The sequence below is a fragment of the Zonotrichia albicollis genome, chromosome 4 (genome assembly GCF_047830755.1).
Source record: "Zonotrichia albicollis isolate bZonAlb1 chromosome 4, bZonAlb1.hap1, whole genome shotgun sequence".
Lineage (NCBI taxonomy): Eukaryota > Metazoa > Chordata > Aves > Passeriformes > Passerellidae > Zonotrichia > Zonotrichia albicollis.
The window spans coordinates 74,352,617-74,376,320 of record NC_133822.1 but is presented as its reverse complement, the minus strand read 5'-3'; the positions used below and the strand labels follow the sequence as shown (position 1 = coordinate 74,376,320).

At 44.6% G+C, this 23,704-nt stretch overlaps 3 long non-coding RNA genes across 3 annotated transcripts; all 3 read right to left on the bottom strand.

Moving 5' to 3' along the window:
• Positions 1-206: 206 nt before the first annotated feature.
• LOC141728949 (uncharacterized) lies at positions 207-1,259 on the bottom strand. The gene is made up of 3 exons (XR_012580207.1): positions 814-1,259; positions 595-716; positions 207-367 (listed from the first exon to the last, which is right to left on the bottom strand). It is a non-coding gene; the product is annotated as an uncharacterized LOC141728949 (long non-coding RNA).
• An 11,960-nt stretch (positions 1,260-13,219) lies between these two features.
• LOC141728878 (uncharacterized) lies at positions 13,220-15,504 on the bottom strand. The gene is made up of 3 exons (XR_012580162.1): positions 14,485-15,504; positions 13,893-13,957; positions 13,220-13,274 (listed from the first exon to the last, which is right to left on the bottom strand). It is a non-coding gene; the product is annotated as an uncharacterized LOC141728878 (long non-coding RNA).
• Positions 15,505-18,762: 3,258 nt separating this feature from the next.
• LOC141728877 (uncharacterized) lies at positions 18,763-21,936 on the bottom strand. Its single transcript, XR_012580161.1, has 3 exons — positions 21,569-21,936; positions 20,158-20,364; positions 18,763-19,037 (listed from the first exon to the last, which is right to left on the bottom strand). It is a non-coding gene; the product is annotated as an uncharacterized LOC141728877 (long non-coding RNA).
• Positions 21,937-23,704: the final 1,768 nt, after the last annotated feature.

Sequence of the window (23,704 nt, the reverse complement as noted above, 5' to 3'; positions counted from 1 at the left end):
CTTTAGCTGTCCTAAGAGGCCCTTGGACAAGTTTGCTTTTCCCTCCGCTAATTTTTAAATCTGTCCCAAGAACTCCCAACCTGCTACGCCCCCATCTCCAGGCCGTGGCTCCCAACTTATCTTTTGGATGATCGGCGACGGGAATCCACGTTGCACCTGAAATGAGTCTGCTTCAGAGAGCCTCGTGATGGCCTGTGAGCCTCTCGGTCAGCTACAATAAAGAAAACCAAAACCAAAGAATGAGTCCAGAGTTATGTGGGCCAAATCCCAGCCAGTCAGCTACTTGCCCTCTCCTGAGTGTGCCTGGCTCCCTCAGGCTCCAGCTTCATCCTGATTCCAAGGCTGTGGCCTTTATTAGGGCTGGCACCTGGGTTAGAGAAAGGCAAAGTTAAATGGCATTCCTGTGAGTGCACTGGATGACTCTGTGTGCTCTAAGACATGGGAATGCCTCTGCTAGAAGCCTTGTGGGGAGGGGGGCCCTCAAATAAACAAATAAACACCCTTTCTCACCCTGCTGCCTGCAAACCCCCTCCCAAGAACTCCTAACTGGATACCTGCTCACCCTCCCTCTCCCACTCACAATCCTCAACTCACCTGAAGCCTCAATCTCAAACATCATCTTGGACACTGGGCAGATCCCTCCTGTTACACAATCAATCTGCTGCAAAAAGTGTTGTCCTTGACACAACCTGGAATCTCTGAAAGGCGTGCTCCTCCTAAAAACCATAAAAAACAAACCAAGAACAAAACCAGAAATTACAAAGGTGCTTTAACACCCCTAAACACAAAACCCAAAATTGTGAACCTACATACTCCCTGTATTCCATGCTGTTTTCTTCACAGTCTCTTCCAAGCCTCTGCTGCTTTAGATGCCCAGAAACACCTGCTGGAAACAAGCTGAGATGAGCTGAAAGAGCCTTTTCACTGAAATGAGAGGAGAACTCCTACCCCAGCACATCCCAGAGAGGGAATGAAGCCCCTCAGCCAAGGCTGGGGTTAATATACCCCCGATGGTGCCCGCCTCTCGTTCCCATGGCACCCAGGAAAAGGGAGGGGGCAAATCCTCCCAGGTGTAAAAGCCCTCAGAACAGCTGCAGCTGTTTGGCCACTCAGATTCAAGGGGAGTAAAGGGCTTGTTATAGAAGAAAACTCTTCACAAAAATAACAGTGCTTTCTTTTTTGCAACAGCTACTTGGAGCAGAAGAACAGAAAACTGGTAAGACATAAAACTTTGTGGTTAGGTAGCATAGCTAGATAAATTGGGTCATTTGCTGTTAACTTACATAATTATTCTGTATTTAACCAAAGCTATCTAATAAATTCACACCCAAAACTCCAGCAGCCCAACTGGCCCTACCAAATCTGTATGTTTATACATACAGTAAACAATACCAAAATCCCAGTAATACCTATGAGAAGTCTATGAAAGAAACCTATTGAAACCTACCTCAAATACAAACCAACCCATCCAGAAAGTTAGCTTCACTCAAAAAACAATTTACACAGAGTTAATAATACCAAGAAATAAAACAACACACCATATACCACCAATTAATATAATAGTCAAGGAAAAAACCTCCACATTTTAAATTTTTTTTATTTAAAATAACTTCTTTTATTAGCTAGAACAAGAGATTTTGCCAGGACTGTAACAACAACTCCTTCTCCTTCTGAAATGTCCCTTCTCATTCCTAAATTCCTTACAACTTCTGAGTTTAAATCCAAGCCAAAAGCAAAATTCGTGCACTCGTGCGTTCGATGCTCCTGTCAGATTCTCTCTTTCCCTCCACATCTTCTTACACTTTCAGTCTTCATGCTGTCCTGCTGTGATGAGTCTGACAGAAGAACAGGCACATGTTAACAGAGCATTTCCCTCCCCAGAGCCGGTTTCCTCAGCGCATTTCACTCAATCCCAAGCCTGCAATGATGCACGCTCACCTGAAGCAGGGGGAGAAATCTGTAAAGGTCACTAAATACATAAAAGCGCATCCCCATTGTTCCATTACTCAGCAGCCCATCCTGCCAAGGTCAGAGCTCGCTGCCCACCGAGGACACGGCAACCAGCAGGGCCCTTTCTCCCACTCTCCAGCACGGACCTGCGAAGCCACAGAGGAGTTTACAGAGACCGGGAGCCGGCGGGACGGGACGGGCGCCCGGCCCGACCTTCCAAAGCTGGCGGCAGCGACGGCGGCGAGAGCCACGGCCCCGCTCCGCCTCCTGCGCCGCCTGCCCGGGGCCGCCCCGCCGGGATTGTCCGGCCCGCGGTCGCTCCCAGCGCCTGGAGCGTGGCGGGCGCGGGCCCGGGGGCTGCAGCCCTCTTCCGATGCCGCTCGCTCCCGCCCCTCGCACTTCCTTCGCTCGGCAGCCGCGTCCTTCTGCCGCCCCCGGCACCCAGCGGCGAGAGGCAAGGCGCTGGCTCGGGGGGTGCAGTACCGCCCTTTGGACACAGGGGGGCAGACTCACCGGGGTGTGCTATTTTCTCCGCCTTTTTGGCCGCCATTTTGAGAAGGTCAAGCCAGTCCGAGACACCCGCGACACGCCACTCCCAACACGGCGGCCTCTCGGCTGCCTGCCGGCGCACGCCTGCAGTACCGCGCTCTGCCCACAAGGAGGCAGCACTGCCGCCCGCCCCAGACGGGGGCGCAGCGCGCCTCGGGGCTGCGGGCAGCGACGGCGGCAAAAAAGAACAGGGGCGACCCCAGACAAAAACTGCTCTGAAATAAATGCCAGAAACCTGCCTCCTATCGAGCAAGAGTCAAACAAGCCCCCTTGATTTAAAGCCATGTTTAAATAAAAGTTTTATTTCTATTTTTCATATTTATAGTCACACGCATATTTATAGTGAACATTGATGTAGCATGTAATTTATACAATATATTCTGTCTATTCCTATTGTTTATATGTATTTCTCTGTGTTTTTATAAATATCTTTCTCTATTAATTGTATAGTTCTTATATAGTTCTTCTATAGCTTAAAACTACATTTCTAAAACACTTTTATTATTTAAAAAAAATCCAATTCTAACTAAATAAATACCAGAAAACCCTTCTTTTAAACTATACTGAAATATTGTTATATTTATAGCTTGCATGACTATATACACATTTATATTTCTAGTTTATATTGATGCATTATATTTAAAATATATATAATATGTATCCTGTTCAAATAATAGAGATAAATTATTTTTTAAATTACGTATCATATCTACTGCTAAACCTTGTTTTTTCCTTTATTTTTAATTTTTATATTAATCTTTAGCTATTTATGATATATTTATATACTTAGACTTCTACCTTTATATTATTTGTATTTATAATTTTTATACTAAAACCCCTGCTTTTGCCAAATGAAAAACAAAACCATCCTTTATTTTCAACTACTTGATAAATACTTTAATAATTATAATTATCATATCTATCATTTGTTTTATAAGTATAGTACATCAATTGATATATCTATTTTATATCTATTTCCTATAATATAATAAATAAGACATATACAGTATTACTTGTATTATGCGTAGTATCAATTGATGTTATTTTATATTTACAATTATTTAAAAATTTTATGTATACCTGCATATATTTGAAACACATTTCTATATTTATATTTGAGTTGGGTTGTGTCTATATTTATATTCTCTATCTACATATCTATAAATATACACAATACTCTAATTAAAAAAGATAATATCTTATTGTAATATATAATAACTTATGTTACAAGTAAAATTTTAAAAAAAGATCAAATATATAAAAACAAGAGAGGTTTATTCCCATTTCCACACATCTGTTTTGTTTAAATGTAGTTATAATATTACATTAGAAATCCAATTCCTAAATAAAATTACAATACAAAGAGCATTGAATTGCCAGCAATATCTTCGAAAAACATCAAGATACCTCCAACAGCCAAAAATCTGCCAGCCAAAAAACCACAAAACACTCTTTTCAATAACAAATTCTCATCATATCCGAAAAATGGAACCAAGATAAAAGAAAACCCTATAGAAACACGCACAGCAAATTACAACAACTACTAAAAAAAGAAATCAAACCAACCTACTAAACTCCAAACAGTGCCACTGACCCTGAAGGTTACTAAAAAAAAATAAACAAAATTCTACCTCTACACTAACTCAAAGAATAACCAATCCTCTGTAAATATAACAGACGAACTACTTAACGAAATAGAAAAAATCTCAAGGACTAAAAACTAAGAAAACAACTACTCAATACTACTTGAAAAGATCCACCATATAAATACCCATATTCCCAAAAAAAAACCCGATGAACAACAATCAAATACATGAAAGAACAACAGCAAAAAACAATCAAAAAAAAAAAAAAACACAACAACAAAAATAGCCCCAAAACCGAATAAACTTTCATTTCCAACAAAAAATTTATACCTAACTGAATAAACCCATAGTGTCTCACGCTATCAAATTAAAAATAACACCTAGAAATAAACACAAAGCCTAAAGACAAACGTAACCATAAACAATGTCTCCCAAATTACCCGCAACCATAAAACATACACTACAATCAAACAAACCAAATAAATAAAAGCCCTGGAAGACGATAAACACACATGCAATTCCCGAGATTAAAAACCCGCTGCTATGAAAGACACAACGCTACCTCAAAAGCCCTTTTCAATAACAAATTCTCATCATATCCGAAAAATGGAACCAAGATAAAAGAAAACCCTATAGAAACACGCACAGCAAATTACAACAACTACTAAAAAACGAAATCAAACCGACCTACTAAACTCCAAACAGTGCCACTGACCCTGAAGGTTACTAAAAAAAAATAAACAAAATTCTACCTCTACACTAACTCAAAGAATAACCAATCCTCTGTAAATATAACAGACGAACTACTTAACGAAATAGAAAAAATCTCAAGGACTAAAAACTAAGAAAACAACTACTCAATACTACTTGAAAAGATCCACCATATAAATACCCATATTCCCAAAAAAAAACCGATGAACAACAATCAAATACATGAAAGAACAACAACAACAACGAAAATAATCAAAAAAAAAACCCAACAACAAAAAAAGCCCCAAAACCGAATAACCTTTCATTTTCAACAAAAATATTATTCCCAACGGAATAAACCCATAGTGCCTCAAGCTATCAAAATAAAAATAACACCTAGAAACAAACACAAAGACTAAAGACACACGTAACCATAAACAATGTCTCCCAAATTACCCGCAACCATAAAACATACACTACAATCAAACCAACCAAATAAATAAAAGCCCTGGAAGACGATAAACACACATGCAATTCTCGAGATTAAAAACCCGCTGCTATGAACGACACGACGCTACCTCAAAAGCCCACCGAAACAAACACTACCCGCTCACGCCAATAAAAGCCACCTCAACAGAATTAAAATCCGAACCGCTGCTTCGCGCTACGACCCGTAAAAACCATTGCGCGCCTTTCTAAACATAATACCCCGGCAAAAAAACCATATCCGACTACGAAACCCAATCCGAAACGAACCTTTATCATCCCCACCGGCACCGAGAACCGCAGCACTCAGGAAGAACCGTAGCCCTTAGCGTACCCCCGCTGCAAACCGAACACAGCGATGCAATCAATGCCGAAAAAGCGCCTCCGAACCGCGGCACCGCCCCAGCACTGCGAGCAGCCGAAGCCCGCGCTCGCTGCCGGCCCGGGACGGAGCGCGGCTCCCGCCAGGAGACCGGCTCCTCCGGCGGCTCCTCCGGCACGCGGGGCCGGCGCCGGCCCGGAGAGCCGCGCCCGCTGCCCCTGCCCGGCGGGGCCGGCACCGGGCCCGGGGGTGGCGGCGGCGCCCGAGCCCCGCGCCCGGAGCGGACGGAGCGGCCGGCACCGCCCGGGCCGCCGCAGCAGCGCCCGCGCCGCCTCTGCCGCCCTTGGCCGGCCCGGCGCGGCTCCCTCGGCTCGCACCGGCGCGGCTCCGCCACCGCCGCCCTTGGCCGGCCCGGCCGCGCCAAATCCCCCGTGCGCCCCGGCAGCTGCCCGGGCCGTGCCAGCGCCGCTCCCGAGCGGCAACGTTCCGGCCCGGGCCGCGGCCACCACAAGCGCCCTCCCATGCAGCGGCACGGCCCCATTGCAGCCCTGCAAACGCTGCCACAGCTGCAGCTTCCCGCAACCGAACCCCGAAACTGACGCCGCAGGCGGGGCTCGCCTCCCTTCAACAAGGGCAAAGAAGTGTCCTCTCCCCTTCACGTTCGTCCCCTACGAGAGCACAAAAGAAGGGGCGCTCCTCAAATGAAAGCCTTCGACTGATGGCAAAGGGCCATTTCCACCTCCATTCAAAGCCTTGAAAAGGAGGGACACCACGGCTGCCCCCTCCATTTCAACCCTAGGGTGATGAAAATGGGGTGGCTGCCTTCAAACCAAACCCATAACACCACAAGAATACTTTTCCCATTCCCCTTCAAATAGAACGCAGGGATTCCCTGTCACCCCCGGGATACCCCCAACAGCCTGGAAAAGGCAGCTTTTCCTGCAATCAACGCCCTTAAAACCACAAGTGAAGAGGGATCCCCTCAGTTCAAACGCAGACAATAAAAGAAGAGGAGCTGCTTCCTTCTCCTTAATCCCTTTCGTCCTCATAAGCTCCATTTCTGCTCCTGGGGAAGCGGGGAGGGACTGGCAAGATGAAATTGCAAAGGGGAAGGACAAAATTCCCCGCTCCAAACCCACACGGGCTCACCTGTTCGGCTGCTGCTCCCCGGCACAAAGATTCGTCCCTCGGCACAAACCCCTCCACTCAGCAGCTCCGTGCAAAAATGTACAGAGGCAAACTCTCCCCCCGTTAAAACTGCCCCGGCAAGAGCCACCCCCTCATCATCCTCACAGCTCACACCTGGGCTGCTCCGAGCCCCATCATCCTCACACCTGGGCTGCTCCGAGCCCTCATCATCCTCACACTCACACCTGGGCTGCTCCGAGCCCCATCATCCTCACACTCACACCTGGGCTGCTCCGAGCCCCTCATCATCCTCACACTCACACCTGGCGCCGATGCCACTCCAACAGCGCCTCTCCCTGTGCAGCACACAGCCCGCTTCTCACAGACAGAGCAAACAGAAATCCGCTACGGGCCTTGGCTTTCCTTAGTCCGTCTGGTTCCACAATTCAAACACGTACGTGCACTGATGGCATTGAGGGAAAGCTTTCCAGTGCAGAAAACTATCATTCTGCTAGCACACTTTGATTAACCCTCAGAAAAAGCAGGATCAGCGCCAACTCCTAAGACCCCTTGGGACACCCAATGCAGCAGACGTCGAAAAATGGGAAAAGTCAAGCTTGGAGTGGAGAAAGAGAATACAAATACACCAGCCTTTTAAAAAAGCCTTCACACAACAATAGTGGGAACCAGTCACATTTCTTCTTTCCTTGCTTTCTGTAATGACATAAATATGAAGTAAAAAAACCACATGAAACACAAGGCAGAGCTGGGAATTTACAGGTCTTTATTTGGCACTCTGGATGACAAGCGCCTCTTCCGGGACTGCGACACGATTTGGGGACTGGCAGAGAACGGAGGCAGAAGGTGCCAGAGAGCCCTTTCTATTGCCTCCAGCTCCTGCAGCTGTTCTGATGGTTTCGGGGCACAGCTCGGTCCATTCCTAGATAAAAACGCTAGGGCACTATCTTCAAAACTGCTACCCATCTCCACTCGGAGTTTTCTGCATTCCTGTAAACAATGAGTGGATAGAGAGGGTTTCTCCCCAGATGAATTTAGAGACAAATTCCTATTCTTTACCAAGACCTATAAAAACGAATACCTTGACAGGTTTTAGCATTCTACACCCACCCCTCCCTGAATTTGGTGGCAGCTTTGGGTCCCTCTGGGGCACGGCCCCCAGCGTGACGCCCCTCGCCCGCCCCCCGCCTGCTCCTGCACCGCAGTGGGGCTCCCGCTCCTGGGGACCGCGGGGTGCCCCAACGGCATCAGAGCCCCGAGTCTTCACCCCCTTTCCCTGAGCCCCAAAGAAGGCACAGAACGAGTCCGACTGCCCCGGACAGCAGCGCAGCGCTTCCTCCAAGCCCTTTGCACACGTCCATCCCCGCAGAAAGGGATTCTGCTGCAACAAGAAAGTGGGGCGGCCCCCAGAAAGGCCGAGGTTCCTCCCCAGCCTCGCTGTCCCGGGCCAGGGGCAGCGAGAGGGAGCGGCACAGACGGCGGGCACGGCGCGGCACAGAGCGGGGGCCGCTCTCGGCGCCGTGCCGGGAAAGCCGCAGCTCCGGCGCTGTCCGGCGGGGCATTTGACCGGCACGGGGGGATCCGCCGAGAGCCTCCGGCCCCGTGCGGGGACTCCTGCAAGGGCCGAGGGACGCCGGGCTCCGGCCCTCGGGCCTTTATTCTCCGGCGCCCCGAGCCCCGCGGCTGCGCGGCGAAGACGGAAAGGGGGCACGGGAAGAGAGCAGTGCATGAGAAAGGGCGGCGAGGGGGTCGGGCTGTGGAGGAAAGCTGCACGGGAAGGGAAACCCGGGAAGGGGGAAGAGGGAGGGTGGAGGAGGGAGGGTGGACAGAGGACGGAGACAGGGGGAACAGAAGGGAGTAGCGGGCTAGGGACAGGACAGGTAGGAGCCGGGCTTGTGGGGGGAGAGAGAATGGGGGAAAGGGAGCGAGAGAAGGCGAATACGTTGAGAAGGAAGGAGGGGTAGAGAGAGAGACAGGCGGGGAAGCCTCACAGAGCCCCGGCTGCACCCCGAGCCCGGCCCGGCGCCTCGCCCTGCCCGGGATGCTGCGCTCGGCGGAGCTCGGCTCGCTCCGGAGACACTCGGCTCGAATCGGCTCTGTGGCTAAACTCGGCTCTCTTCGGCCGCATTCGGCTGCATTCGCCTCTTCGGCGCGCCTCGGCTCGCTTCGGCCGAACTCGGAGTCGCTCTGTGTGCTCGGCTCGCTTCGGCCGAACTCGGAGCCGCTCTCCATGCGTTCGGCGCGCCTCGGCTCGGCTCGGCTCCCTGAGGGCGGGCAAGCGGCGCCGCCTCACGTTAAACGCGCCCGGCTCGGGGCTCTCCTGCTGCCGCGTCCCGCCGGCGGCCCGCCCATCGCACGGACACGACCGGGAGCGCGGGGCGGCACAGGGGCTCATTAGGCGGTGACCGCACTCGCGCTAATTAGCGCGCACGAGAGCAGCGGGCTCGGTTCGCCTGAGCTCGGCTCCGTTCAGGCAGCCTCGCAAGCCTGGCCTCGGTTCGCTCGAGGCCGTCAGGTTCGGCCGGTCTCGCCTTGCTTCGGCTGAGCTCGTTCCATTCGGCCGAAGGAGGCGTCGTTCGCTCGTGTTTTTACAAATATCTTTCTCTATAGATTGTATATTTCTATATTTAGATTTATACTTCTATAATACTTCTATTATTCAAAATAAAAACCTCGTCGCTAACCAAATAAATACAAAAATCCACCTTCTTTTAAACGAGATTGAAATATTTTTATACTTTCTATAATAATATTCACATTCATATTTATAGTTTCTTTTGATGCATTATATTAATAATTAGATCTAATATATTTAAAATTCTAGAAATGTATTTAAATTATTATTATTCGTATTATGTATCATATCTACTGCTACAACTAATTTTTTCTTCTGTTTTTAAACTTTATATGTATTTATGACATATATCTATACTTAGATTTCTACCTTTATATGATTTGTACTTATAATTTGGATAATCAAAACACTGCCTATTGACAAATAAACCCCCGCTTTACTTAACTATTTAAAAAATATTTTACATTTATAATTTTCCTATTTATATTTATAGTTTATTCTATATTACATGAGAACACACCTGCTCCTGCACCCCAGTGGGGCTCCCTCTCCTGGGGACCTTGGAGTGCCCCAATGGCATCAGAGCCCCGAGTTTTCACGCTCTTTTCCTCTGTTTAGAAACTACACTGGAACTTTTTTCTGGAAAAAAGACATTACCTAAATCCTGTCCCCATGTCCCAGACAGATAGATATTCAGTTATTAGTTGGCTGGGCAGCAGTTTCTTAAATAGAAGGATAAACAAGGTGTGAACATTTTAGCTACAAGCAAATAGGCAAATCTGAACTAGGTACTGCTGGTCGACCACTGAAGTTATTTTGAAGCAATTTTTTAAACAATAAAATACTGATGCCACAAAAATAAAGCAAAAAGCTAACTACTGGCTAAGAAAAAATTAACTTTTGACAGCAACAACATTCCAACCACACAGGCTTTTTTCCCGATGTCATACCTTATAACTACCTCTCTTGGGAATTCTCATCATGTATCCCAAAAGGAATAAATACCTTAGAGCGTCCTAAAGCAAAAAGTAGCACACATGAGCTCCTCACACTCCCGGCAGTGCACTGAGCTCCTCACACTCCAGCGCAGCGTGCACTGAGTCTGCAACAAATTCTGCTCAGTGAGGGTCTGCAAACAAAGGTTCAACTGATGAACTGAACTGATTTTATAGGGATGTTTTCTAAGCACAGAAGCACAAAAAAGAACAAGCAGAAACAATTCTTAAATAAATCTGCAAGTTTTATTTAGCATATATGCGACTCATTTCCAACCTGTGGCTTCTCACTTTGATTTGTCCGTAGGTTCAGGAAGATGACAATGCACACTCTGCCTTCCCTGAGCCCCCACGGCAGCTGAGCGCTGCTCCGTGTGCTCAGATCGTCAGGAGCTGGATTACACGTACCCGGACGGACTGCAACTGCTCTGCTGCAGATTCAGGAGACGACGGCAGAGAGGGGCTGGCCGAGGCGTCGTCCGAATTCCATTTCTGTGTGACGAGAAGCGGTTTGTTCCCAACAGCTGCAACATCCCCGGCTCGCTTCCGCGGTGAGTACCGATGGCGCACAAATGGCAGCCCGAGGAAATCGTGTTCTGGGCTCTAAGTGGCTGGGACAGGGTCTGATTTTTTGTTTTGTATCTGTATGACGATTAGTACAACAGGGCTCTGAGGGATGACATGGCAACACAGAATTAAAAACTCCTCGATAGGATTACATCGACTTCTAGGAAAAGACAAAAGCCTATCACCCTTCTGAAATCTACTTTTAATCCAAAGCACACGGATTGTCACTATACTGCACCTTCCAGCTTTTCAAAGCAGCTTACTTCTGAATACCAGGAAACATTGATTTCTACAGAAACAATGGGCAACCCCCAGGCTAATTTAAGCACTACTCTTTAATAGGGGATCTGCCAGCGTGCCAGTCCAGCTTCAAGTGCGCTTTATTTCAGTCTAATATCCCCACAAAATTCTTCTCACATCTTCCAACCCTGAAATCTTCTTTTTCCCTAAGGCTTCTCATCATTAGCAATTTCCAAGTAACATGGTATTTTTACAACATTCAAAAATGTCATGCTGGACTGTGCTAGACAGTAATCTGCAAATATAAGCTTAGCAAAGATTGAATTGACTTGTCCAGAGAAAAAACCTACAAGTGAACACCCACACCTGCCTACAAAGAGCTAACAAGCCCCTGGCAGCTACCACATCAAAGCACAGTGGATGTTTCTAATAGAGGGTAAGGATAACAATACCACCTTTTGTTCTCTCCAGCTTGTTTTCCCTGCAGTCATATTTTGCTTCTTATGATTTTTTTAGTCTCTGTATCTTCTTGGACAGCACCGAGCCTGACGACAAGGACACGAGAGTCTTTCCCTGCCGTAGGGAGAGAACCAGGAAAACAGTTAAAAAAAGAACAGGGTAGTTTGAAATTCATACTTCCAATGAGAAGCAGCACCTAACAAACAGAACAAAAGCAAACAAAGCACGATAGCTCCCTGGGGACAGAAGACTTATAAACCCTCCAGGATTTACGACCAACCCCTTCAGGACAGCAGCCAAGTGTCCCATGAGGTGGTGCTGCACCAAAGAACGATCTGACAGGTTCCAAAGAGTCAAATGCACAATATTTTGCAAAGCCGTAAAATCTTGCAAAATAACAAAAATACGATAGATATAAACTACAGGGCAAGAGTACAAGTGTTCGCTTTAAGAGCTGGAACCATGCAGGTGAGCACCTGATAACTGGATCCTCACCAGAGTTTGAACCCTTCGGTACACAGAAGGGTTTTCCCCAGAAATTTCACAGACTGAGATTTGATAGAAGTACACTTGCCAGATCCTCAGAAGCATCACCCATTCTCCAGGTGTCTGGAGAGAACTGCAAATGGCTCTCACGTAGTTTGAGCTGGTTCTCCAAGGTCTCAGGGTGAATTTCACCAGATGCAACCAAATCCGGCGACTCCCAGTGGGACAGAAGGAACCCAAAGTTTGGGTAAGCAGAGCTGCAGCAAATACTGAGGAAACAAACATAACAGCGTAAAAAATAATAAACCATCCTTTTTTTTTCTCTAGCTTTTGTTTTTTTCTTATTCAGATCAGCATAGCAACTAAAGAGAAGGTGAAAAACTCACCATTACTGAACATTTCATCATCTGTAAGCCGAGCATCCTTAGCATAGAGGACTCCAAAGTTAAAATTCACCGATCCCTGGGAAATAAAACCAAATATTGTATGATAAACAGTCAAACAGCAGACATAAAAATTTGTTTCCTCTAAGGACTTTCAGGTATGTATGTATCTTTGCATACATCCTACACATTAGAACATACACTTTATACCATCACCTGATACATAATATTTTACCTTTAAATTTTGATAGTATAGCATGAATTTTTAACTTAAATTGGCGATCTATTATTATTAAGTTGGTACTGAAAGTTATTTCTGCTGTCACGTTCAAAAAAACATTTTTTTTTTTTTTTTACTGTAATGAGCAATTGATTTCAAAGTCATCACAAGCCCATCAAAATACAAAGCTGTATTCACTGGGCGGGTCTGTGAGCTAGAAGTAGTTAGGCTTGTACTTCCCTCTTGTTCTTCCAGAACCGATAAATCCTGTCAACAAAACCAGGATCTTTAGCCCACTGCTGTGAAAGATTCTACAAGGATGATGGTTTGATTTGTGTTTACAAGTTTTGATTTGAAATGGCCAGTTCAATGGATAAAGACAGTTTAAGTAGTATTACGTTACTATTATTATTTCTATTATTATTTTTACTATTACTACTACTATTATTATCACCTGCTACTGGAAGAAACAAACCAGTCGTACCTATACTTAATTACTTTTATTTCCAGAAAATAATAAAGAAAAAGAACCAAACCAAAAAAAGTCACTTCCTACCTTTTATACCAAGGGAGGAAAAATTTCTCTTGGGCTCTTCTCCAATTTATCAAGACTCATAGCACTGAAAGGCAAACAAAACAGTGCTTTATAGAAGGGCAAGTGCACATTTCAAGGCTGAACCACCAACCGATTGCAGTGACAGCAGTTACAACATGAATCGTTCCGAGAGCCTCTGTTAAATGCAATGTTCTGTGGAACTGCCATTTCTTTCCCAAAATACTAACTTCCAACACTTCCTAAACGTATTTGGTATTTTAAAACAACAGAAGTTAGTGAGACACTGTGTGGAGGTCAGGTTTAAATTTATTTCCTTCTAAAGCACAGAGCTCTGTTCCATCACCCTTCACTTCGGCTCTGCACTGAATCACGGTGAGCATTTGAGGAGTGCTCAATAACCAATTCTATTTCTCTCTTTTTCTAGTTCTCTCTATTCCTGAATAATTAAAGACAAGTCCAATGAAAAATGACAAGTTCAGCATCAAAGTCACACTTTTTCCCTTTGTCTGGTCAAGAACAGGCTCTAAATCCACTTAGTGCTGCCTGCAACAATTAAGACGTGCAAAACCATTTTTACATGTTTTATAGGTTTATCATAAAAGCCACGGAACGCAAGCTCTGAATTACAGGAAAAGGTACACAGTCAAATATCTAAAGGGATCACTTATTTGTAAATGCATACCTTGACAGAGATCGCACTGAGAACGTTTCTGTGGGACTCTAAGGGAGACATATTTTCTGAGTACCCTGTAAACAAGAAAAGCTAGGATATATTACAGGACACACCCACTTTTTCTACATATTCAAATAGGATTTTTAATAAAAACAACTCAGTTGAAAAAGAAAGAAGAAAACCAAGGTCATTTTACTCAGCTATATTTACTACCAATTTACAGAAAAAAAAAAAGTCACGGGTGCTGCAAAGAAAAAAAAAGTGAACCATAAACGCCTACAGTACAATTTTAAAACAAGTGCTTGGATAAAAGAATCTCATGGAACGTGAAGTAGAAAAAAAGTGAAACCACTATCAGACCTGCCTATTTTCTCACCTTGGTACAAGAAAATCCTAAAAGCAGTATAAAGTCACTGCCTAAAACCGGTCATGGGATGTAACCAAGAACAATTTAGGCATTTGCTAATCTAGACAGAAAGCTTTTCTGGATGCTAGTGTCAAATCACAAGTTTTGTCTTTCAGAAGCCCGACAATGCTGGAAAGCACTTTCCCTGGGGCTCGGGAGGGCAGGGGCAGAAGGGGATGAGTTTGCAGATCGCACCTGTGCCATCGGAAGGATACAGCCCGCCTGCTCCCTGCGCTGGGCATTCTCCCGGCCATCTCTGGCTTTACCGCTCAGCGCCGCTCCATCCGTTTGCATGGCAGAAAGAGCCTCGAGCACTAGCGCAGGCAGCAGCCCAGTCATTCCGGCGATATCGCAGCGCTCTCTGCTCGCAACGCCCAACACGCGGCGGAGCCGCCTCCGCCCGCAGCACCGGCAGCAGCCCGAGGGAGACGGCTGCAGCTCGGGGGCTGCTGCGCCTCCGCCAGCCTGAGGGCAGCCGCCCCACCGGGACCGCGGGAGCGCCCGGCGCCGCTCGCCCGGGGCGGCTCCTGCAGCTCCCGGCCCGCGGCAGCAAAGCACCGCCTCGCCCTCCGCCATCGCTACCGCTCAGTAAGGCCGAAGAACCGGACCGACGCCCCTTCCGCGCTGCTCAGCTCCGTGCGGGCGGCCAGACGGAGGTTTCGCCCCTCCGGCGTCGCCGCCGCAGCGCCGGGAGCTGCCCGCGCACAGCCCCGCGCGGCCGCCTGGCACGCCAGCCACTCATGCGCCGCGTCAGCCGTTGCGTCACACGCCTCGCCGGCAGCAGGGCCTGCCGGGAGTTGTAGTCTCGGGCTGACAGCCACTGCTTCGTCCTCCGCCACCGGGAGCTGCAGTCCCTCCCGGGCATCAAACGGGTCCTTCGCCCCAGGGCGGGGAAGGACCTGAGGCAGCAACGCTCCTCCCGAATGCCCTCTCTTTTTCGCTCCAACTCTTTTTTCCTTTTTCACTCTGCTTTTCACCCCTTCCCTTCCCTCTTGTGGTCCTGATTCCTTTCCTTTCCTTCCCTTCCCTTTTTTCTATTTCTGATCTTGGTTTTCCTTTCTAGCTTTAGAATAAAAAAGCAGCACTAGAAACTTTCGGGCTACCTGGGAGTAAAAAAAACCTCCAAAACGAAAATGATTTAAAGAAAACTATTTATTCCCTGGGAGCCTGAAATTTTCTACTGCTGCACGTGACATAGAGCTTTTATTCCTTCCTATAGAGAGTGGATATTTTATACTTACTTTATACAGCGCCCCCTGCCGTGTGCCCCGGAGACCTGCAGGGAGAGCGCTGCGGCGTCCTTCGGTTCTGTTTAAAGAAACTCGGCTCAATTCGGCTTGCTTCGGCTCTTGGTCTAAACTCGTTTCAGTTCGGCTCTTCGGCCCAACTCGGCACGCTTGGGCTAAACTCGGTCACACTCGGCGCATTGTCTAAATGCGGCCAGTGTCGGCTACCCTCGGCTATCGATTCCAGTCGGCTATCATCGGCTCTTAGTGTAAACTCGGATGTTTTCGGCCACACTCGGCTCTTCGGCTCAAGTCGCCTCTGTTCGGCCACACTCGGCTCTTCGACTCAAGTCGGCTCTTTTCGGCAACACTCGGCTCTTCGCCTCTACCGAACAATTCGGCCCCGCTCGAAATATACCTATTTTTACATTGGAAGTATACATTTCTCTTAGGATTTTTACTTCTCTAACACTTGCAGGATTCAAAATAAAACCCCTGCGTCCACCCATACATGCCAAATACAAACCCCTTTCATTTCAACTGTATTTCATTTTTTTTTAAATAATATTTTTCAAATTTAGATCCACATTTATATTTAAATTCTATACTGATGTGTGTTCGATTTTGCATTTCTATTTTCCCATTTATTTATAAATTTATATTCTATGTTACAACTCTTCCTATTACTTCTATTTTTTTTCGTATTTTTCTTCAGATCTTTATATATTTATTATATCTTTCAGTGTGAGGATTTTTACTTCTGCAGCACTTCCATTATTTAAAATAAAACCCCTGCCTCCACCCACGTTAAAGCCAAAAAGAAAACCCTTTCTTCTCAACTGTATTTCAATATTTTTTAAAATTCTATTTTTCAGGTCCATATTCACATTTACATTTAAAATGTATACTTACGTATGCTGTTATTTGTATTCTCCATTACATCTCTTCCTATTATCTCTATTTACTTATATTTTGTGTTTATATCTATATTTATATCTTGATTGTATATCTCAATATTGAGAAATATATACCAATAATATCTACATTCATATCATTTAAAATAAAAACCCTGCCTCTAACCCAATAAGAATAAAAAAAACCCCAACCCTTTCTTTCAAACAATATTTAAATAGGTTTTATCCTTATGTCTGATTTTTATATTCCTATTTGCATTTATAATGTACATTAATGTATATTGCTTACTTATACATTTATCTTTATCAATCTCAATTTGTACATAAATTTATATTCTATATTACATCTGATGCGAGCAGTTATATATTTTTATACATATTTTTATACATTGACTATATATTTCTGCGTCAAGATTTTTACTTCTGTAACACTTATTTAAAATAAAACCCCTGCCTCTACTTAAATAAAAGCCAAAAAATTCCCTTTCTTTTAAACTATACTTACCTACTTTTATATTTATATTCCCATTTATAATTTATATTGCCGTATCATGTTATTTATATTCTATACTACAACTCTTCATATTACTTACCTATATTTATAGTTCAATTTGTAGTCATAGTTTAGCAATCTCCCTTTATATATTTATTATCTATTTCTATCTTAAGATTCACATTTCTATAACACTTCTATTATTTAAAATAAAACTCCTGCCTCTAACCAAATAAAAACCAAGGACACTTCTTTATTTCAACCACATTTAAAATTTAACAAGTAACTTTATCTTTCAAAATTATAATCATATTTAGATTGATAATTTTTATTCATTATATTCATAGATATTATATATATCTTAGGGAGAATGCCCTCTAATATAAGCATAGATAGAAAATTTCTGTATTGTATATTTCTTTTACTTGGATTTATTTAATATCAATATTTATAGATATTTGTATTTCCCTATATATTTGTATCTGAATTTTTATTTTATTTCTATTTATATGATTTATTAATAAAAACAGGTCTACAACCTAATAAAACCCCCAATTTAACTATATTTAAGTATTTTTATATTTACAATCTATATTTATATATCTTTGTGCATATATATAATAGACTATCATTTATCTATGTGATAATATCTTACAATTCCATACCATGAATTATAGTTTTATATATGTATCTGTTCTCTATATTTATGTTTACCACTCTAATGTTATATTTCTTTTTAAATGTATATTTATTTCTATTTCCATCTCTATATTAAACCATATGAATTCATTAACCCGTCACTTCAGAGCCACAACAATACCGTACCTTTGTCAGCACCGGCACGCAGCACACGCTCATCCCATCGCAGCACATCAAAACAAAACCTATTTTTATTACTAACGGAACAAACATCCCACAACACTGAACCCTCATAAACACTCAAATAAACCTAACCCAAAATAAATTTTAAATCCCACTTCAACTAGCCCAAAACCTGCGCACATGCTCATCATAAACGTCCTCCTAAACCAATATCTCAAAAACCCCAAAAACCTCAAATACACCTTGAAAATGACACAACTGCTAAGAAAAACAAACACCCACTAAAAATTAAATCAAACCAACTCACTAGACTCAAAACTAAACAGTACTAAAAGAAGCCCCCAAAGCTCTACCATTATGCTAATGCACAAATAAAAACCAATAATCTATAAAACTTAATTTAAAATTAAAAGAAAACTAATTCAAAGCATAAAAATAAAAAATCTAAACTGTTAAAATACTAAAAAATATCACTACCCAAATTAAAAAACATATTGCCTATGTTTTTTCACCCACCACGTGAATACCCCTGTCACCAAAAATAAAACTAAAAAAACCTATCGAACCAGAAAGAAAATGGAACTTAGGAAAACCAAAACCATAAGGTTCAAGTACTCACACCACATCCCTTACCGGACAGCAACTATAAACAACATCAAACCATACAATCAATTCTAAAAACCACCTTAAAACCACTACATTGAAAAACCTTTCAAAAATTAAACACTGCATTTAACCAAAGCCATCGAATAAATTCACACCCACAAACTCTGGCAGCCCAGCTGGCCCAACCAAAGCTGTATGTTTATGCATACAGTAAACAAAGCCAAAACCCCAGTAATACCTACCACAAGTCTATGAAAGAAACCTATTGAAATCAATCCTGTCTCAAATACAAACCAACCCATCCAGAAAGTTAGTTCACTCAAAAAACAACTTACACTGAGTTAATCATACCAAGAAATTAAACAACACACCATATACCACCAATGAATATAATAGTCAGGTAAAGAAAAACTACTTTTTTTTTTTCTTTTTTTTATTTAAACTAACTTCTTTTATTAGCTAGAACAAAAGATTTTGCCAGGCCTGTAACAACAACAACAACTTCTTTTTCTTCTTCACCTTCTGAAATGTCCCTTCTCACTCCCAAATTCCTTTCAACTCCTGAGTTTACATCCAAGCAAAAAGCAAAATTCGTGCGCTCGCGCGTTCGATGCTCCTGTCAGATTCTCTGCTTCCCTCCACATCTTCTTACACTTTCAGCCTTCACGCCGTCCTGCCGTGATGAGTCTGACAGAAGAATTGGCACATGTTAACAGAGCATTTCCCTCCCTCCCTCCCTCCGGTTTCCTCAGCACATTTCAATCCATCCCAAGCCTGCAACGATGCACGCTCACCCCAAGGCTCACAGCAAGCATGCAGCAGCTCAGGCTTACTGGGCTCCAGGGCTCTGTGCCTTAGACAGCCGAGGAAACTTCTGATGAGCCTCCGTTCCAATAAACTGGGATGCAAACTCACCTCCATCTCAGAGCCTCAGTGACCTCGGCCAGCCCCTTCCTCACTTCCCTGGGTCACAATCACTTCCAGGCAGAAGGATGCCAAGCAGGCTTTTGTCTTTTCTCTTAAGTGCCAACAGGTAAAATATGTAGGCTTTGACATAACTGATTACCCTCTCTTTGCACTCTCCCAAGGACAGTTTTAAAGAAAAGATAGAAGAAGATTGCTGCTAAATCCATATGGGATAAGGAGGAAAGCAGCAAGGATCCCAGGCCAGCAGCGTGCCCAGGCAGCGTCACGTCCCTGCCACCCTGTGACAAGGCACACAGCTGCAAAGCCCCAAAGCCTGCAGGCCCTGGAGCTGCCACACGGATGGACCCGGTTCCCTTCCCGGGTGCCCAGAGGGAAACCTGAGGGCAGGTGTCCACCCCGAGGCTGCACCCAGAGCCCCGGGCAGGGATGGAGTCGCTGACTGCCCTCTGGGGACGAGACCCTCCCTGCAGGCGACACTGCCTTGTCCTCTCCCTCCCCGTGGGACAGGGACCTCCAGGCTCTATCACCAGCCTCCTTCCGTCAGCATCCAGGTGCTGTGTTAGAGCCACAGGGGTCGAGGCTTTCCAGAACCATAGCGTCCTTTAGGCTGCAAAAGCCTTCTAAGGTCATCGAGCCCGGCTGCTGCCCCAGCACTGCCAAGCCCCCACCCCAATCAGGTCCCTAAACACCACATCTTGCCATGCTTTAAATGTCTCCAGCAATGGGGACTGCCCTGGGCAGCCTGCTCCTATGCCTGACCACCCTTTCAGTGAAGAAATTGGTCCTCAAAGCCAATCTAAGCCTTCCCTGATGCAACTTGAGGCCATTTCCTTTTGTCACCTCACTTCTTACTGGGGAGATCTCGGTACTTAAACCTTACCTGCTCCTTCCCTAGCAGGTCTCTGGCTTGGCTCGATGAGAGGAGAAACACTCCCACCACAGGAATGGCAGCTCAGCAGCTCCCACACCAAGGCAGGCTGCAGGCAGGGAGCGGCTGTCCTCACCACAGCTCGCGCGTCAGCTCTCAGAGATTGGCTCTGCTCTTCCTCCCGGGCAGATCTCTGCTCAGTGCTTCAGAACTGGCTGTCTGGAGGAAGCGGAAAAAACAGGTTAGCCAAGAATTTTATCCCGACTTATCTGATGTCTTTGCCCGCTTTGCCTCCTCCTGACTTCCTCCTGCTAAGAAAACAGCTGCCTTTGGACTTCTAGGGGGAACTTGCACGTAATGCTTATAGAAAAGGAACTACAGAAAAGTGCCTCCTTTTTAAAGACTCAGCCAAGCAGACAGGTAACTGCAGCTTCTCCATCCCCACTGCCTGCAGAGCTGGCAGGCACCAGGCCAGCTCTGCTCCTGCTTCAAGCTGTTCCCAGCTCTGCCAGAAGAACTGAAGGCTGCTCTGGCGTTCCATTGCTCCGCTTCTCCCAAAAAGGATCCGTCAGCGCCGATACCCCTCCACGGGAAGGGCTCTTCTGTCTCACACGCTTGGTGACACGAGGCTACGCGAAGCTGCAGCAGCCTCTGCTCCACGTGGGAAGGGCTTTCTTCCTCCTCTGGCACCTGGCTGGCACAGCTTGCTCACAGATGCTGGGGCTGCCCCATCCCTGGAAGTGTTCCAGGCCCATTGGTGCTCTGGCATCAGGCTCAGAGCAACCTGCTCTATGGAACCACGTCCCTGCCCACGGCAGCAGGCTTGGAATGAGGTGATCTTTAGAGCCCCTTCCAACCTGAATTATTCCATGATTCTATCAACTCAAAACACTAGGGGAATACATCTCTAAAGGTCACTAAATACATGAAAGAATCTCTCCATCAGCAAATTTTTGAATGAAAAGTATATCTACAAACAGGGAGAAATATTCTTGCTACCTGCTCTTGCTACCTTTCAGGCCTAAGTTTAGCTATCACTTCAAGTTTTAAAATATTTTCTTTTGAAATTATAGGCAGTGTTCAAATTTTAGCATTTTTACACTATTGCAGAAGCAAAAATTGCTGACAATCAGGCCGTGTCATTCTTTATGGAGCAGAGCCATCGTGACAGAATTTCTGGGACAGAAATTTTACAGAATGTCACTCCACAGAGAGCACCAAATTCCATATCAGGTGGCACTTCTGCTCCTCCACATCAGAAATCTAAACTAGGACAAGTGAAGTTTTGACTTGGCACTGGTGCCACCTTGGGTCTGGGAACCACCCTGCATACCAAAGAATTTCAGGAGCCAGCCGGCCACCCCCAGCCACAGCCCCCCCCCCCCACAAACCACGGCCCTTTTCCCTGGCAAACAAAACTCACCTGCCCCGCTTCTGGATGGCACACTGCAGGAGCCACGAGGCGCTATCACGTCAGCCCGACTTGGCACTGGGGCCAGCTTGGGTCTGGGAACCATCCTGCCTATCGTGGAATTTCAGGAGCCACCAGGCCACTCCCGGCTACTGGCTAACCTCATGCGGCTCTTTGTCCTAACGCGGCTAATGTCAGCTACACTAGGCTATCCTGGTCTCTTAAGCTAAACTCGGTTATTTTCGGCCACACTCGGATCTTCGGAACAGTTCAGCCCGGCTCGGCTCGCTGAGGGCGGGAGAGCGGGCATGAGAGGACCCCGGCGCAGACAGGCCAGGTTAACCCAGATGCCTGTCACAAACCCGCAGAAATATGCCCGCCCGCGGCCACCCTGAGCCCACAGCATGTATCGGATACGCTTCAAACGCCGCAGAAAAATCCGTCGGGGCCGCCATGACGTCGGTGTTCCATGCAGGCAGTTCACTTACACCCACCGGGGTCCTCCACTTCCCCGCCATCTCGAGAAGGTCAACGAAAAGTCCGAGACACCCGCGACACGCCACTCCCAGCATGGCGGCCTCTCGGCTGCCTGCCGGCGCACGGCTGCAGTACCGCGCTCTGACCACAAGGAGGCAGCACTGCCGCCCGCCCCAGACGGGGGCGCAGCGCGCCTCGGGGCTGCGGGCAGCGACCGCGGCAAAAAAGAACAGGGGCGACCCCAGACAAAAACTGCTCTGAAATAAATGCCAAAAACCTGCCTCTTATCCGACGTGACCAAAACAAGCTCCGTTCTTTTAAATGATATTTAAATAAAGTTGATATTTCTATTTTTCGTATTTATATTCAAGTGCATATTTATAGTGGACATGGATGCAGTATGTAATTTGTACAGTATATTATGTCTATTCCTTATACTGTATTACGTCTATTCCTACTAATAATATTTATTTATCTTTTGTGTTTTTATAAATATTTTTATGTATTGATTCTATATTTATATTTTTGAAATTCTATTTCTAGAACACGTTTATTATTTAAAATTAAAATCCCTTTCTAACTCAATAAATACAAAAAACCCTTCTTTTAAACTATATTGAAATATTTTTATATTTATAGTTTGTATGACTATATTCAAATTTATATTTATAGTTTATATTGATGCATTATATTCATAACTACATATAATATGCATCTTAGTCAAAAATATACGGGAATTATTTTTTAAATTATGTACCATATATGCTGCTACCCCTTATTTTTTCTTATATTTCTAATTTTTATATAAATCTTTAATGCGCTTATGATGTATTTCTATACTTAGATTTCTACCTTTATATTATTTGTATTTGTAATTTTTACACTAAAAGCCCTGCTTTGGCAAAGAAAAAACAAAACCATCCATTATTTTAAACTACCTTAATTTTTTTTATATTTATATTTATCATAATATACAACAAATGATAGATATACCACATCCGTGTACTATATTTATATCTACTTTATATCCATCTCCTAAAATATATTTTAATAAGATATATACAGTATTACTTGCATTATATATTGTATCAATTTATGTTATTGTATATTTACAATTTATTACTAATTTTTTATATATCTGCATATAGTTGAAATACATTTCTATATTTGTATTTTTGTTTGGGTTGTATTTCCATTTATATTCTCTATTCATATATCTGTATACATACACAATACTCTATTAAAAAATAGAATAGCTAATTGTAACATATAATGACTTATGTTCCATGTTAAATTTTAAAAATTGACCGAATATATAAAAATAACGTTGGCTCATTCCCATTTCTACACATCTATTTCTTTTGTTTCAATATAGTGAGAGTTATAATTGTATATTTAAAATCCAATTCCTAAATGAAATGACAGAACAACCAGCATCAAATTCCCACCAATATCTTCCAAAAACATCGAGACACCTCCAACAGCCAAACAAGTGTCAGAGAAAAAACAAAGAACACTCTTGTCAATAACAATTCTCATCACGACCGAAAAATGGAACCAAAAGAAAAGAAAACCCTACAGAAACACACACAGCAAATTACAAAAGGTACTAAAAAAAAAGTCAAACCAATCTTCTAAACTCCAGACAGTGCCACTCACCCTGAACGTTAC